We start from the raw sequence: 15747 nt of genomic DNA, 5'->3' as shown, positions 1-15747 counted from the left end.
AACATCTATGTCATTTCTACAAATATTTGCTGATGTCCAAAGACCTCATTTAAAAAAAAAAACTTACCATAGATATATTTCTGAAAATAGGACTATCACATCAGGGTGAGAATTCTTTCACTGAACTATAGGTACAAATTCCCATGATCCACAAACACTATTGAGTTTCTAATACCACGTCATCATGAAGAAACTCGGGGAAAGAGTGGTATAAATTTTATTTTTTATTTAAAAAATGGCAACATAGTAATGCAAACTCCCAAATGAGTTAAGAGAAAATTCTTTTTAAAAAATCAATTAATTTAACATATATTATTTGGAAGAAAAAAGGCAATATGTTATCAATATGCACTACCAAGAACTCCCACTCAGAGTTCATGTAGGTAATAAGTTTAGATTCATTGCTGATCAGATTGGTGAATTTGGAAATGTTTGAGAAATGTTCATCAGACCTTTCAGACATTCAAACAAACAAGCAAAAAAGATCTTTCAGACATTCAGATATTTCAGTGTCAATGCAATGTTAATAATGAAAACTTTATTTGTTTCTTTATATTGTAAGTTCACAAAATGCAGATGAAGAGGTTGAGGACTATATTTAGTGATGTTAATTACGTCTTCATAAATGTTATTTAAAAAAAAAAACATGGTTAATACCAAACCGCAGGCATTCTTGCACTCACTTAAAGTGGGAGGTTTCATCAGTGGTAACCCTGTATGTCCAGTTGAGTAACCCAGGAAGACCAAGGAACCAATTTTTTTTCCACCCATAATGGCTATTTTTTAGAAAGTTTTTTAAATTTGTTTTTTAATGCCATAAAACTATTGCAGGCTAGAGGTTCCAGAAATTCTGTATTTTTAGTGATTATAAGCACAATTTATAAGACTGAAAATTTCAGGATATTCTGTCTTTTAATGCTTTCTCTCTGGTTATTTGAAATAATTTTTAAATGTTTATTTATTATTGAGAGACAGAGATGAGCAGGGGGGGGCAGAGAAAGGGGGAGACACAGATTCTGAAGCAGGCTCACACTTGGGGCTTGAATTCACAAATCGCAAGATCATGACCTCACCGGAAGTAGGAAGTTTGACTGAGCCACCCAGGTGCCCCTCTCTCTGATTATTTTAGAAAGGGAAATCATTAACTGGGCACCTTCTATGAGAATCATTACATAAGATGGATAAAAGTACATTTAAAATATTCCTTATCTCAGATCCTGACCAACAGAAATTCATAAATGAATTTATGAACTCCCTATTAAAGGCCAGAGGGAGTTTTCCATAAGGATAAAGGAATTACTCGTTGTAACTTGGAAGTCTTGGTGTATGTGTTTGATCTGAGAGGTCTTGTTCTACATTGTGACCTAACTATATTGGATTTTTAGTAACTTTAGAAGCATCTTCTTAGGCTCCTGAAGTTTCACATATTGTTTTGTGTACCTTATGGAAAGAAAAGATTCTTGAGGAAAGCTTGATAGTTGAAGGATGCATGCTTGTTAAATAGAAGACAAAAAAGAGAAAAGCAAATTATGAACAGAAATAACACTGAAAGATAAGTAACAAGATAAAATTTAGAGCAGAAAAACTGGGAAAAACTAAGTAGAAGGCCTCAGTTATAAACACTCCAATATAAGAATGGGAGCAAAAAAAAATTTACATCCAAAGCTCAAATCCAGTAACTCAGATTGGGAACATAGAGTAACAGAAAAAAATGGAATTCACATAAATCTTAAGAGAATAATGTAGGTCTAAGAGAGACACTGTAGTGCAAGCAGGTATAAAAACATAACTGGTTCTTTTCATTAGAAAAGCATTCTCAGCTGCTATCATGACATGATGCCATATTTGCTAATGAGATTAGCTTCCCAATTGTGTGGACTTGTCCCAGACCTCCAATATGTGTATTTTCATGGTTTATGAGAGTGCATAAACTTATAAGAGTATGCAATGAGAAACTGTATCACCATTTCCATGCTACCCATCCTGAGGAATCCTTGAACGACATCAACGATGCCTTCAGTCAAACTAGTATCTGTTGCACATTAATTATTTTCTTAAAAAATTTTTTAAGTTTATTTTTGACAGAGACAGAGTGCGAGTATGAGCTGGGGAGGGGCAGAGAGAGAGAGGGAGACACAGAATCTGAAGCAGGCTCCAGGCTCCAAGCTGTCAACAGAGCCTGACACGGGACTTGAACTCACGTACTGTGAGATGATAACCTGGGCCGAAGTCAGACGCCCAACCGACTGAGCCACCCAGGCGCACCTAAGGTGTGTGAAATAAAGGAAGAGTACAACGAACAAAGAAAGGGTAAAGAGGAGCTTCTGATCAAATTTTCAGGTCTGGGGCTTCAATGAGAATGTATGAGTTGAGATGAAAACAAACAAATAACAAGAATGTAAATAGTAACTAGGTCGATGTGTATAAGTGAGAATATCCCAAGGCAGAAGTATTAGTATACCCAAAGTCCCTGCATAAGGCTTTTGATAAAGCAGGTACTTTTGAGAACATGAAAGAATACCAGCTAGCTGTACTCAGAGAGCTTAAGTTAACAGCAGAGTGGTGCAAGATGGTGTGTTCTTTTGTCAGCAAAGAAGCCAGTAACTGGTGAAGACTGACAGGACCGAAGACAAGGTGCTTCTAGCTCAGGAAAACCAAAGGATGTCTATGAGCAGGCTTTCCCTGGAGTTTCCTAGAAGGCTAAAACTGGGAAGACAAAAGTGGACCTCTTTTGTAACTCCTGGGCATACCCATTTAGCAGGAGAGCCACTGTGGAACTGTTGTCCTCACACACTGCCCGCCCGGAAAACCCATTCTAATTTTATTCCAGGGAGAACAGACTAGAATAACATAAGGAGGACTTTGACTCTTCTGACACAATAATTTGGAGTGAATATGATAAAAGAAATTTGGATTTGGCAGGGTCAAAATGTGGCTATTTTACTTTGAGGTTAGACTACCATGAGCAAGCCCCTAACCAATATGCCATCAGCAATGGAAAAGACTGGACTGAATGAATGACAAGCCAAACCTAAAACCAAACACAAAAAGAGATACATTAGTGAGATTTGAGGAGGAAAATGTGCTGGAAGGGACCGCACAAAAATAAAAAAATGAAAACAATGGGAATCATCACAGGAGACAGAAGACCTATGGCAGGGAGATTTTCTTTAGATAATCGAAAGGGTTTTCTCAATACGCTCAACCAATGTTTCCCAAGGTGTTGTCCCTGAATCAGCAGCAAATGCATAGCCTAGAAACTTGTCGGTTATATAAACGCTCAGACTCCACCCCAGTCCTATTAAATTAAAAACCCTGGGGCTTGTGCCCAGCAATATAATGCATGCAAAAGCTGAAGACTCACTGTTCTAAGTCTAATGTCTTTACCCTTGAGGACCAATAACAGGTTGAAGTTGTAACATATTACCATCTGCTGTGGATTCCATGGTGTGTAGAATAATAATGTAAAGCTAAAATAAAAGACATTTATTTCTGGATTCCATGTGTGTAGTTGACCAGTTGTCAGGAAAAACATTAACTTATATATCATGCCTCTTTTCCATGATTAGTTCTGAGTTTCAAAATATATCTGTTTCTTTGGGGTATTTAGCACATATTTTATGTTAGATTTACAAGTATCACATGTGAGGCAAAGTAATAATATGCAATTGGTGAATGACTGTTCATCGGAAAATATTTTAATTTGATAATTTCATTTGGCACAGAAAGGATTCTACTTGAACTTAAAAGACAATGAGATAGCTATGAGGATAGTTGAATAACTGAATGAAATAATGAATGAATGAATAGATAATAATGTGTACTCCCATTATTAATATTTCAGAATTCATTTGCATAAAGTTCATCTGCCTATATCATTCTGATAAGTAATTAATCACGAACACACATGTTCTTTAGCTAAAGCTCGTACTTCAAAGGTGACTTGGTGACCTTTTCTAAGTAGTTTAGTGGCTTTATCCCAGGATAGTGAGAGGATCAGAACTTAAATCCAACAGGATATTATCGATATTAAAGTGAAGAAAAAAAAATAAAGTGAAAAAAAATTCATTCAAAAATCTGGGACATGATCTATTTTTCTACTTGAGTAAAATATAACTTTGAATGAAATTTGTATATGATAATTATTAATAAGCAAGACTTGCTACCTACTAGTAAGACAAATCCCATGCAAATCTCATCAAACTATAGTACCAACCAAAATCCTTCACTTATGGTTGCAGGTATTTCCAAATAAAATAGCCTGAGTTTCAATATCACAATTTCCTAGCTAGATCATCTTAAGAAATTACTTAACTTCTCAGTCTTTTTTCCTCCTTTATCTTCAAAATGGGTATAACATTACTACCTACCATGTGAAACTTGTGAATATTAAATGACATAATACATGTAAAATGCTTACACTAGTGCCCAACACTGTGTTCAATAAATGTTTGTTATTATTATTGTATTAATAACAAATTCAATATTTTATATTGAATATGAAACCCACAGAATGACAGTGCTAAAATTAGTCCTTGGCCAACAGTAAGGGACTTATCTAGCAGTACTACCTAAATACCTTTGACACGTGATTCACAGCTCATTTTAAAACTTAACACATTGATATGGTACAAGGACTACCATGGATTTGCATGGTAATATTATATGAGATGGATTTAAGCAAGCCATTTGGGATAATCCAAGCAAATTACCAACAGCTGATAGAGGATTTCTGCACGTGTAGCTGTGTTTGCTCTGGTCTTCCTGCCTGCTGGTAGCAGCAAAACATCGTATTAACTTTATACTTCTGGTGTCCACCTGGCCCTCCACTCCTAGACCTTGAGTTCCAGTGATGTCACCCTTTGATCTTTCCACTTTTAATGCCCATCTGCTGCGTGACTTTCCCTTCCAGCCCGAAGCCCAAACCTGTGAGAAAGAACAACCCCTCACTGAACATGAAAAAGTGATTATTTCTATTAAATAATGTTTAAAAATAGACATGGTCTAATACTTTCAATAGATTTGGAGTTGATTCATTAAAACTTCAAAAATCTATTTGTTCTTTTGCCTATGGTTGACCCAACAGAAAAATGAAGCTTAATATCCCTCCATTTGTCACTGCCTACATTTTAAAAATAAAAATAAATTGAAAAAGCCACAATTAATCCCCAGTTCTCAATATTTTTTCAACGAGGGGAAAAAGAGATGACTTGTGGATTTGGAATCAGAGCTGTTATGTAAAAATAGAGTTACAAGGAAAACTGAAAACATGTGAATGACCAGATAAAAGAGTAATGAGAAAAAAAATTGTTTAAGAGCCATGGTGCTTTCTGATGGCTCTACTTCTCAATTCAGCCAAAGGGGAAAAGCAGTTTGTGGTGGTAAATATTGCAGACTAGCAGCATGCATGTGTAGCTACACACATCTGGCATGCAGGTGTCCAAGTGGAATTTGCCATCACTCCAAGAAACAGTCAGATGTTGTCTTTTTAAATGGAGAATGGTGTGAGGACTAGTGGAATTCGGTGTTAGATGTCAAGCGTACAACATATTCATTTAGCGCAGGATTGCGGTCGGAGTTGCTGTTTGACATCCTTTTGCGTTAATTTTACTCAATAAAAATGTTTCATGGATATGAGACAAAAACCAGTTCTAGCTCTCCCTTCAGAATCACATCTTTGGAGGAAACAAATGAAAACAAAAGGCTGTTTCTAGTTTACATTGCTGAAAACCTTATTTAACTTTAGTTACAGAGGGATCAACTGCTTTTTTGGTTTGAAAGAAATAAAAAGATTATTGGGGCACCTACGTGGCTCAGTCAATTAAATATCTAACTCTTGATTTGGGCTCAGATTGTGATTTCATGGTTTGTGATGTCAAGCCTCACATAGGGCTCTGCACTGACAGAGGGGAGCCTGCTTGGGATTCTCCCTCTCCCTCTCTCTCTCTCCCCTGCTTGCTCTCTCTCTCAAAATAAATAAATAAACTTTCAAAGAAGATTATCAGAAAAAGTATTGATCACAGAGTTATTTTTAAAGCAGACTCCTAAGGACTAATTTATTTTTGCTATCCTCCCTCTTCTCAAGTTTCATGGCACCTACCTTTAATTCCTTTTTCAGAGACATCTACTGTTAAACATGCCTAGTATTATAAACTTGGATCTCTCCTGGGAGAAAATATAGTAACCAAACAATTACAATGGCAAGGTTGTAATGGCAACCTACAATTAGTCATAGGAATCTTGGTAGCTGTGTTTTAGCACTTTGAAAATAGCCCTTTAATTTTTTTTCTCCTCATGCATAGAAGTCAGGGCTCTGCTTACATGATGCTTGTGGGGTCTAGGAGAGAGTCATTTGTTCTTGGTTTTCAAGACAATCAGTAATGGATATAACGATAGCCTCTGATAACTGAGAATTCTATTAAGAGGATGTTTTACAGATTATTGACATCTCTCAGCACAGCATGAATAGAAACTTGAGCAGTTGGATCTGAACTAGCAGAAGCTATTTGCTAAATATGCTCTAAGTTCCCTTGCCTTTCTCAGGCTCTTTTATTCACACCGGGCTGAAGGGACATCTCCATGGGTCTCCCTTGTGTGGCTTACACTGTGAGGGTGACACAGACCCTATGCTTTCTCTCTGAGGACTGTCAGCCCTTTTAATATTAAACTACCTGTCTGTGGCTCTGCTAAGGACCACATTGGTCACCTTTTTTTGTCCCTATAGACAGAAACTGATTCATAACCACAGTGGTGTGTGTGTGTGTGTGTGTGTGTGTGTGTGTGTGTGTGTATGTGTGTGTGCGTGTGTGTGCGCTTAAGGGATATTTAGAAATGTGTAAACCCTGATAAAAAGTTTTCTATCCTGTCAGTATTAATTATCCTCATTTCTATTCTGTTTCTTCTTTTTAAAATGACCTTATTGGGTATTTTCCCTAACTTAAAAAAAGTGACATGCGTCCAATATTGAAATTCTGGAAATCACATACACACACGCAAAACTCAAATTACTACAATTAAGTTTTAATGTTAATTACTAATTAATAATATTAGATTTAATTAATTACTCTTGCATTTCATTTAAAGAGATATGTAAACACATTTATTCTCGTTCACATTATTCTCGTATGTCAGGTCCACTGTCTCACTCACTCTGCTACTTTGGTTCTAAGTCTGAGGGACTGAGAATCATCCTTCTGCTTCGATCCACATTGGTACCCCCAAAGGTATGAAAGTTTGTCTGTGCTTTTATTTGTCTGGACACATTTTGCAATTATAACCAATCCAGGATCATTTCTTAAAGTGATCATCTAGTTACTCTCCTTTATACTACTAAGGTGGTGAATTTCGATAATTAAAATTTAACCCTAAACCAATGTTCAATTTCTAGAATAAGCCCTACTTGGAAATGCTATATTATCTATGTATTGCTGAATTTGATTCACTAATATTTGCTAAGGATTTTTGCATCTGTATTCATGAGTTACATTGGTCTGTAATTCTTTTATTTGTAGTATCTTTATATGATTTAATATGTTAAGGTTTGAATATTGAGTTGAAAAAAATGTATGAAAAACGTACAATTCTCCCCTATTTTCTGAAAGAGTATGCTCAAGATTGGTAGGGTTTCTTTCTCATATGTTTGATAGTATTCACCAGTGAAATCATTTAAATTTGAAGTTTTCTCTGAGAAAAATCTTAAATAAGAAATTTAATTTTTTATAATATATGGGGCTATTCATATTTTCTATTTCTTTCTGTATTGATTTTGTTAATCTGAATCTTTCATATGATTTTTTGCAATTTAGGTATGTTGTAAAATTTATTCATAAAAGTTGTTCAAACTATTTCCTTACTTTTTAATGTCTAAAAAATGTCTTTATTTATTCTTGTTTTTAGTAATATTTTTATCTTGATATTTAGTAATTATATTATTTTTCAAAGAGCAAACTCTTGACATTGATTTTCTTTAATTGTCTATTTTCTATTCCATTGATAACTTCTTTCAATGCTCTTACTCTCTTTTTTCTACTTGGGTTTAATTTGCTAGAGTTTTATTTTGGTGTTTTATTTGTTTTTACTTCTTAAGATGGAAATATATACAATAGATTGCTCTTCTTTTTAACATAGCCATTCAAAATCATAACTTTTTAAAAACACTGCTTTAGCTGTATCTCCTATTTTTCCAAATGCTTTTATTATCCTTTAGTTATCATTACTTCAAAATATGTTCCAGTTACTCATGTGATTTCTTTTTTGCCTTAATGGGTTCTTCTGAAGTGTGTTGCTTAATTTAAGCATATTTTGAGATTTTATAGATAATTTCTTTTTTTAATTTCTAATTAATTATATTGTAGGAAAAGTCATATTCTGTATGTCTCCCATTCTTTGAAATGTACTAAGACATGTTTATAATCCAGAATGCTCTAGCTTGGTGAATGTTCATGTTTATTTGGAAATGCTACCATAAATACCTATGTATAGTCTATAAGTATCAATTAGCTAAAATTCATTGATAGTGTTTTTCAAATCTTCTGTCTACATGATATTATCTTTGTTGTATCCTATGCTTTAGAAGGAAATCACACCCATGGTCAAAGAGAAGGTATCACACAGGGTGCAAGAACCAGGAGGCAGGAATCACAAGACTACTTTTGGAGTCTGTCTACCATAATCTAAATCTAAATATTTTTTTTGTAAATATTATATGCTTGGTTTTTGTGTTTTTTTATCAAGCCTGGAAATCTCTACCTTTTATTTAAAGTATTTGGTCCAGGGGCGCCTGGGTGGCTCAGTTGGTTAAGCGGCCGACTTCGGCTCAGGTCATGATCTCGCGGTCCATGAGTTCGAGCCCCGCGTCAGGCTCTGTGCTGACAGCTCAGAGCCTGGAGCCTGTTTCAGATTCTGTGTCTCCCTCTCTCTGACCCTCCCCCGTTAATGCTCTGTCTCTCTCTGTCTCAAAAATAAATAAATGTTAAAAAAAATAAAAAAAAAATAAAGTATTTGGTCCATTTACACTAATGTAATATTGTTATTGTTGTACATACCTTTTATTTTAAAATTCTGTTTGTTTTTTCCTTCCTTGTATTTCCTTTCCTTGAATCATTTAGGTGACTCACATAATTTTTTCGTATTTAGTTTTATGTGTCACACTGACCTTTAGATAGATCTCTTTATGTTATTTTTGTGATGTTCTATGATTATAATATATATATATATACACATATATATATATATAGGATTTTAGGAAAAGCGAACACTGTAAGGTTCACTTTTTTTAATTTTTTTTCAATATATGGAATTTATTGTCAAATTGGTTTCCATACAACACACAGTGCTCATCCCAAAAGGTGCCCTCCTCAGTACACATCACCCATCCTGCCCTCCCTCCCACCCCCCATCAACCCTTAGTTTGTTCTCAGTTTTTAACAGTCTCATATGCTTTGGCTCTCTCCCACTCTAACCTCTTTTTTTTTTTCTTCCTTCCCCTACCCCATGGGTTTCTGTTAAGTTTCTCAGGATCCACATAAGAGTGAAACCATATGGTATCTGTCTTTCTCTGTATGACTTATTTCACTTAGCATCACACTCTCCAGTTCCATCCACGTTGCTACAAAAGGCCATATTTCATTCTTTCTCATTGCCACATAGTATTCCATTGTGTATATAAACCACAATTTCTTTATCCATTCATCAGTTGATGGACATTTAGGCTCTTTCCATAATTTGGCTATTGTTGAGAGTGCTGCTATAAACATTGGGGTACAAGTGCCCCTATGCATCAGTACTCCTGTATCCCTTGGGTAAATTCCTAGCAGTGCTATTGCTGGGTCATAGGGTAGGTCTATTTTTAATTTTCTGAGGAACCTCCACACTGCTTTCCAGAGTGGCTGCACCAATTTGCATTCCCACCAACAGTGCAAGAGGGTTCCCGTTTCTCCACATCCTCTCCAGCATCTAGAGTCTCCTGATTTGTTCATTTTGGCCACTCTGACTGGCATGAGGTGATATCTGAGTGTGGTTTTGATTTGTATTTCCCTGATAAGGAGCGACGTTGAACATCTTTTCATGTGCCTGTTGGCCATCTGGATGCCTTCTTTAGAGAAGTGTCTATTCATGTTTTCTGCCCATTTCTTCACTGGGTTATTTGTTTTTCAGGTGTGGAGTTGGTGAGCTCTTTATAGATTTTGGATACTAGCCCTTTGTCCGAGATGTCATTTGCAAATATCTTTTCCCATTCCATTGGTTGCCTTTTAGTTTTGTTGGTTGTTTCCTTTGCTGTGCAGAAGCTTTTTATCTTCATAAGGTCCCAGTAATTCACTTTTGCTTTTAATTCCCTTGCCTTTGGGGATGTGCCGAGTAAGAGATTGCTACGGCTGAGGTCAGAGAGGTCTTTTCCTGCTTTCTCCTCTAGGCTTTTGGTGGTTTCCTGTCTCACATTCAGGTCCTTTATCCATTTTGAGTTTATTTTTGTGAATGGTGTGAGAAAGTGGTCTAGTTTCAACCTTCTGCATGTTGCTGTCCAGTTCTCCCAGCACCATTTGTTAAAGAGACTGTCTTTTTTCCATTGGATGTTCTTTCCTGCTTTGTCAAAGATGAGTTGGCCATACGTTTGTGGGTCTAGTTCTGGGGTTTCTATTCTATTCCATTGGTCTATGTGTCTGTTTTTGTGCCAATACTATGCTGTCTTGATGATGACAGCTTTGTAGTAGAGGCTAAAGTCTGGGATTGTGATGCCTCCTGCTTTGGTCTTCTTCTTCAAAATTACTTTGGTTATTCGGGGCCTTTTGTGGTTCCATATGAATTTTAGAATTGCTTGTTCTAGTTTCGAGAAGAATGCTGGTGCAATTTTGATTGGGATTGCATTGAATGTGTAGATAGCTTTGGGCAGTATTGACATTTTGACAATATTTATTCTTCCAATCCATGAGCAGGGAATGTCTTTCCATTTCTTTATATCTTCTTCAATTTCCTTCATAAGCTTTCTATAGTTTTCAGCATACAGATCTTTTACATCTTTGGTTAGATTTATTCCTAGGTATTTTATGCTTCTTGGTGCAATTGTGAATGGGATCAGTTTCTTGATTTGTCTTTCTGTTGCTTCATTGTTAGTGTATAAGAATGCAACTGATTTCTGTACATTGATTTTGTATCCTGCAACTTTGCTGAATTCATGTATCAGTTCTAGCAGACTTTTGGTGGAGTCTATTGGATTTTCCATGTATAATATCATGTCATCTGCAAAAAGCGAAAGCTTGACTTCATCTTTGCCAATTTTGATGCCTTTGATTTCCTTTTGTTGTCTGATTGCTGATGCTAGAACTTCCAACACTGTGTTAAACAACAGCAGTGAGAGTGGGCATCCCTGTCGTGTTCCTGATCTCAGGGAAAAAGCTCTCAGTTTTTCCCCATTGAGGATGATGTTAGCTGTGGGCTTTTCATAAATGGCTTTTATGATCTTTAAGTATGTTCCTTCTATCCCGACTTTCTCAAGGGTTTTTATTAAGAAAGTGTGCTGGATTTTGTCAAAGGCCTTTTCTGCATCGATTGACAGGATCATATGGTTCTTCTCTTTTCTTTTATTAATGTGATGTATCACGTTGATTGATTTGCGAATGTTGAACCAGCCCTGCATCCCAGGAATGAATCCCACTTGATCATGGTGAATAATTCTTTTTATATGCTGTTGAATTCGATTTGCTAGGATCTTTTTGAGAATTTTTGCATCCAAATTCATCAGGGATATTGGCCTTTGGTCCCCTTTTTACTGGGTCTCTGTCTGGTTTAGGAATCAAAGTGATACTGGCTTCATAGAATGAGTCTGGAAGTTTTCCTTCCTTTTCTATTTCTTGGAATAGCTTGAGAAGGATAGGTATTATCTCTGCTTTAAACGTCTGGTAGAACTTCCCTGGGAAGCCATCTGGTCCTGGACTCTTATTTGTTGGGAGATTTTTGATAACCGATTCAATTTCTTCGCTGGTGATGGGTCTGTTCAAGCTTTCTATTTCCTCCTGATTGAGTTTTGGAAGAGTGTGGGTGTTTAGGAATTTGTCCATTTCTTCCAGGTTGTCCAATTTGTTGGCATATAATTTTTCATAGTATTCCCTGATAATTGTTTGTATCTCTGAGGGATTGGTTGTAATAATTCCATTTTCATTCATGATTTTATCTATTTGGGTCATCTCCCTTTTCTTTTTGAGAAGCCTGGCTAGAGGTTTGTCAATTTTGTTTATTTTTTCAATAAAACCAACTCTTGGTTTCGTTGATCTGCTCTACAGTTTTTTTAGATTCTATATTGTTTATTTCTGCTCTGATCTTTATTATTTCTCTTCTTCTGCTGGGTTTAGGCTGCCTTTGCTGTTCTGCTTCTATTTCCTTTAGGTGTGCTGTTAGATTTTGTATTTGGGATTTTTCTTGTTTCTTGAGATAGGCCTGGATTGCAATGTATTTCCCTCTCAGGACTGCCTTCGCTGTGTCCCAAAGCGTTTGGATTGTTGTATTTTCATTTTTGTTTGTTTCCATATATTTTTTAATTTCTTCTCTAATTGCCTGGTTGACCCACTCATTCTTTAGTAAGGTGTTCTTTAACCTCCATGCTTTTGGAGGTTTTCCAGACTTTTTCCTGTGGTTGATTTCAAGCTTCATAGCATTGTGGTCTGAAAGTATGCATGGTATAATTTTAATTCTTGTAAACTTATGAAGGGCTGTTTTGTGACCCAGTATATGATCTATCTTGGAGAATGTTCCATGTGCACTCGAGAAGAAAGTATATTCTGTTGCTTTGGGATGCAGAGTTCTAAATATATCTGTTAAGTCCATCTGATCCAATGTATCATTCAGGGCCCTTGTTTCTTTATTGACCGTGTGTCTAGATGATCTATCCATTTCTGTAAGTGGAGTGTTAAAGTCCCCTGCAATTACCAAATTCTTATCAATAAGGTTGCTTATGTTTATGAGTAATTGTTTTATATATTTGGGGGCTCCGGTATTTGGTGCATAGACATTTATAATTGTTAGCTCTTCCTGATGGATAGACCCTGTAATTATTATATAATGCCCTTGTTCATCTCTTGTTACAGCCTTTAATTTAAAGTCTAGTTTGTCTGATATAAGTATGGCTACTTCAGCTTTCTTTTGGCTTCCAGTAGCATGATAAATAGTTCTCCATCCCCTCACTCTCAATCTAAAGGTGTCCTCAGATCTAAAATGAGTCTCTTGTAGACAGCAAATAGATAGGTCTTGTTTTTTTATCCATTCTGATACCCTACGTCTTTTGGTTGGCGCATTTAATCCATTTACACTCAGCGTTATTATAGAAAGATACGGATTTAGAGTCATTGTGATGTCTGTATGTTTTATGCTTGTAGTGATGTCTCTGGTACTTTGTCTCACAGGATCCCCCTTAGGATCTTGTAGGGCTGGTTTCGTGGTGACGAATTCCTTCAGTTTTTGTTTGTTTGGGAAGACCTTTATCTCTCCTTCTATTCTAAATGACAGACTTGCTGGATAAAGGATTCTCGGCTGCATATTTTTTCTGTTTAGCACACTGAAGATATCGTGCCAAGCCTTTCTGGCCTGCCAAGTTTCAAAAGAGAGATCAGTCACGAGTCTTATAGGTCTCCCTTTATATGTGAGGGCACGTTTATCCCTTTATGCTTTCAGAATTTTCTCTTTATCCTTGTATTTTGCCAGTTTCACTATGATATGTCGTGCAGAAGATCGATTCAAGTTACGTCTGAAGGGAGTTCTCTGTGCCTCTTGGATTTCAATGCCTTTTTCCTTCCCCAGTTTAGGGAAGTTCTCAGCTATTATTTCTTCAAGTACCCCTTCAGCTCCTTTCCCTCTCTCTTCCTCCTCTGGGATACCAATTATGCGTATATTATTTCTTTGTAGTGTATCACTTAGTTCTCTAATTTTCCCCTCATACTCCTGGATTTTTTTATCTCTCTTTCTTTCAGCTTCCTCTTTTTCCATAACTTTATCTTCTAGTTCACCTATTCTCTCCTCTGCCTCTTCAATCCGAGCCGTCGTCGTTTCCATTTTGTCTTGCATGTCGTTTAAAGCATTTTTCAGCTCCTCGTGACCGTTCCTTAGTCCCTTGATCTCTGTGGCAAGAGATTCTCTGCTGTCTTCTATACTGTTTTCAAGCCCAGCGATTAATTTTATGACTATTATTCTAAATTCACTTTCTGTTACATTATTTAAATCCTTTTTGATCAGTTCATTAGCTGTTGTTATTTCCTGGAGATTCTTCTGAGGGGAATTCTTCCGTTTGGTCATTTTGGATAGTCCCTGGAGTGGTGAGGACCTGCAGGGCACTTCCCCTGTGCTGTGGTGTACAACTGGAGTTGGTGGGCAGGGCCGCAGTCCGACCTGATGTCTGCCCCAGCCCACCGCTGGGGCCACAGTCACACTGGTGTGTGCCTTCTCTTCCCCTCTCCTAGGGGCAGAATTCACTGTGGGGTTGCGTGGCCCGTCTGGGCTACTTGCACACTGCCAGGCTTGTGGTGCTGGGGCTCTGGTGTATTAGCTGGGGTGGGTAGGCAAGGTGCACGGGGGCAGGAGGGGCAGGCTTAGCTTCCTTCTCCTTAGGTGATCCACTTCAGGAGGGGCCCTGTGGCGGCAGGAGGGAGTCAGATCTGCTGCCAGAGGTTTGGCTCTGCAGAAGCACAGAGTTGGGTGTTTGCGCAGAGCGAGCAAGTTCCCTGGCAGGAACTGGTTCCCTTTGGGATTTTGGCTGGGGGATGGGCGAGGGAGATGGTGCTGGCGAGCGCCTTTGTTCCCCACCAAACTGAGCTCTGTCATCCGGGGGCTCAGCAACTCTCCCTCCCTGTGTCCTCCAGCCTTCCCGCTTTCTGAGCAGAGCTATTAACTTATGACCTTCCAGACGCTAAGGCGTGCTTGCTGTCAGAAGACAAACCGTCCGGCCCCTCCGCTTTTGCCAGCTAGACTCAGGGGCTCTGCTTGGCTGGCAGGCTGCCCCTCCACCCCGGCTCCCTCCCGCCAGTCTGTGGAGCGCACACCGCCTCCCCGCCCTTCCTACCCTCTTCCGTGGGCCTCTGGTCTGCGCTTGGCTCCGGAGACTCCGTTCTGCTAATCCTCTGGTGGTTTTCTGGGTTATTTAGGCAGGTATAGGTGGAATCTAAGTGATCAGCAGGATGTGCGGTGAGCCCAGCGTCCTCCTACGCTGCCATCTTCCTTTCCATAATATACATTTTTAACTCATGACAGACTGCCTTCAAAAATATACTACTTATAGTTAAATAATATATTCTGTATTATATATAATCATATATTATGTATCATATATATATTATGCATTATATATTATACACTTCAAATAATATATTGTTTTTATATTATTTCATAACCATTGTAAGAACTTCATAACAGTTATTTACATTTTCCTTACTTATACTTTGTGCTTTTCTTGTCCTATGTTTTAATTCTATATATCCAAAATATTTCACAAATGCAGTTACTTTGTCACAACCACAGATTTCAAATGGCATATATGAAATGCAACTTTGCATTCTGTGAGAACTAATGTACCTTGAAGGATTTTTCTCAGATTTCTTGCCCTTCCCTCTTCTTTCTGCAGGCTGCTGTATTACACTTGTGTAATTACACTTGTGTATTACACTTGTGTACTTCAAGGAGCAATGTTTTATTTCCCCTGCCTGTTTCCAATATTCGGAAAACAAATTCTTTTTATTTTTTTAAGACAACATACACGAAACAAAATCTTTT

At 37.4% G+C, this 15747-nt stretch overlaps 1 long non-coding RNA gene across 1 annotated transcript in view; it reads right to left on the bottom strand.

Annotated features, from left to right (window-relative positions):
- Positions 1-4855: 4855 nt before the first annotated feature.
- Positions 4856-15747, bottom strand: part of LOC122237689 — a 100434-nt gene continuing 89542 nt past the window's right edge. Inside the window, exon 4 of the long non-coding RNA XR_006216293.1 lies at positions 4856-4926. This is a non-coding gene — a long non-coding RNA (uncharacterized LOC122237689). The remainder of the gene's footprint in view (positions 4927-15747) is intronic.

Source organism: Panthera tigris, chromosome B1 (assembly GCF_018350195.1).
Source record: "Panthera tigris isolate Pti1 chromosome B1, P.tigris_Pti1_mat1.1, whole genome shotgun sequence".
NCBI lineage: Eukaryota > Metazoa > Chordata > Mammalia > Carnivora > Felidae > Panthera > Panthera tigris.
The sequence above is the reverse complement of the archived record's forward strand: the minus strand, read 5'-3'. Positions and strand labels throughout refer to the sequence as shown.